This window comes from Lolium rigidum, chromosome 3 (genome assembly GCF_022539505.1).
Source record: "Lolium rigidum isolate FL_2022 chromosome 3, APGP_CSIRO_Lrig_0.1, whole genome shotgun sequence".
Lineage (NCBI taxonomy): Eukaryota > Viridiplantae > Streptophyta > Magnoliopsida > Poales > Poaceae > Lolium > Lolium rigidum.
Window position 1 is genome coordinate 67,470,917 of NC_061510.1, and position 2,247 is coordinate 67,473,163.

Consider the following 2,247-nt stretch of genomic DNA (forward strand, 5'->3'; position numbering starts at 1 on the left):
AATACTTCTAAGATGAAATCACACTGAATAGATTGAGATTCAATAATATGGTATAGCTAGCTCGTGGCCTCACATCTCATAATCCACTTTTCAGAGACATGAAACAATAGAGGAATTCAAAGTGGATAGGCTAGATCGAACTGATGTATCAAATCTGGTCAAGATTCCACATTCTCACACACATGGTTCTGACTCCTGAGCAAGTACTGAAACTACAGGCAGGATATGTTTGACAAGTTAAGTTCTTGTGTTCTACAGTAACAAGAAAGCTATCAGAAACTAAATTAGGGCCTTAAGGGCATGAATTGGTAGCCTCTACATGAGAAGCGGGCCGTTCATTCACTCCCCCGGTTGCAGGACCTGCACATTGTAAAATATAGCAAGATGTTATCAGCTGTCGTCAGGCAATGGGGGCAATACAACATAGAATTACAGATGCAGGCCTTGATATAAGAACAAAACATGCGGAATTTACTACTGTAGTTGAATAATATGGTCTGGGATTTTGCAATGTGCACTGCCATGTCACAACATTTCAAGCCAAGCAAGGAAAATAAGTAAAATGTTTGCATAAAGATATGCAGCATACCTCATACTCCTTCACCACCTTCACTTGAGTAAATTATGTCAAAGTCCAATTTCTCAGTATCAGCCACAAGGTTGACTAGTTGAGGAAGTAGACCTGAGTGTCCCATGTAATACTTGCCCGACTGTGGATGGATGATGACACTCGAATCATTCTCGCAAACAACACAACGACCTGTTTTAAAAATAAAAAATGAACAAGAAAAAGATCCGGCTGTAATTCATTGCATTCTTGTTGACATGATAATTGATTTGTAAGTTAGGGTCGAGCCTCAAGTTGTCAAGTTCCAAATTACTTCATGTTGTCCATATCATAGTTGATATATACAAGAGTTGAAAGAGCTTACCAGGATATTTGTGGTCATCCGGTATAGGGCAGCAGAAGGACGTTTTTGGTTCTTCAAGTCTCTTATCTGGTTGGTTCCAGAATTCAGCGAAAAACAGCTCCCATGATAATCCACCATCCAAGCTAGCCAAAAAATTGGCATGGCAAACAGAAGTGTATCTGTAGTTTGTTTGACTTGTCACTCCACAGATGACACCCAGGTTGTATAGTGGTGCCTAGAAAAAGCATGAAGACAATGAACAAAAAAAATGCATCTACTGATTTCATATTTAGATTAGCAAAATAGTTGTTTGCAAAGAGAGAGGACTTTTTTTTGCATAGATCAGGTCCAAGCCTTCTATGTGCTAGGAAGCAGCTAGCAATAAGCAAGATGTTCTAGCTATCTTACCAATGTCCGTACTTTATATCAGATGCATAGAACCAAGTTAATCAGAACATTGGTTGTCATGCATTCTTGCTTGTTGAAAGATAACCAGCAAGACCAACATTTTCTTGGCAGAAGATTGAAAAGAGATGGCATGGTATGGCTTCAGCGGTGCAACTTCTTGGATTGAGTTACCAAGGTGACAATACTTAGTATAAGTAAATTCAGTTTAGTTCTAAAAATTATCTGAAGCCTGGCGTGAAAAGCTTATTGCATTTACTCACATATGAGTGTGCTTATTATGGATGAAGCCTGACCAACTGATGTTTGTCACCGCTGTACATATTTTTTCTTACAGATTTTCAAACAAATATACTTTGTATATAATTATGATGTGCTTTTTTTTTATAGAAAAACCATCATTTACAGATTCCTTCCTCAAACATATGTTTCCTCCAATCATGTCTTTGTGGTCTTGTTTTCGCTTTCTCAGGTTGTACTAATTGTACCCATGATGCTACTAACTGGAATCCCTGGAGATACTAAGTCTGGTATGAATAATCTAGCTGTACAGATTAGGGCACGAAAGCAAAGGAACGGTTTTAAACTATCAGGTTTATCATGGTTCTGATATCCTTAGCTAAATGTTTCATATAACACTATATGGTAAAAAAAAAACTTTTTTAGGCGGTTGTAACTAGCACACCAAAACAGAATTGTAAAAAACGGATCTTAAACATCAGTCATGCTCGTGTAATTGTCGTAACCATAACCTGATGGTTTCCTGGGTCCTTGTTCTACCACCTAGACCAGATGATATACTACTCCACTAAACGTGCTTCTCCGAAATTAATGGACAAGCTAGATAAGAGTTTGCTACCAAGCAATAGTTCCATTTTTTTCTGAAAATAATAGTCACGTTATTTTCGGAAGGGGGGGCACTACACAATAA

The 2,247-nt window shown here is 38.0% G+C and overlaps 1 long non-coding RNA gene across 1 annotated transcript; it reads right to left on the minus strand.

The window, feature by feature from the left end:
- Positions 1–310: 310 nt before the first annotated feature.
- Positions 311–1,634, minus strand: LOC124697306. The gene is made up of 3 exons (XR_007000769.1): positions 933–1,634; positions 590–760; positions 311–360 (listed from the first exon to the last, which is right to left on the minus strand). It is a non-coding gene; the product is annotated as an uncharacterized LOC124697306 (long non-coding RNA).
- Between the last annotated feature and the right edge of the window lie 613 nt (positions 1,635–2,247).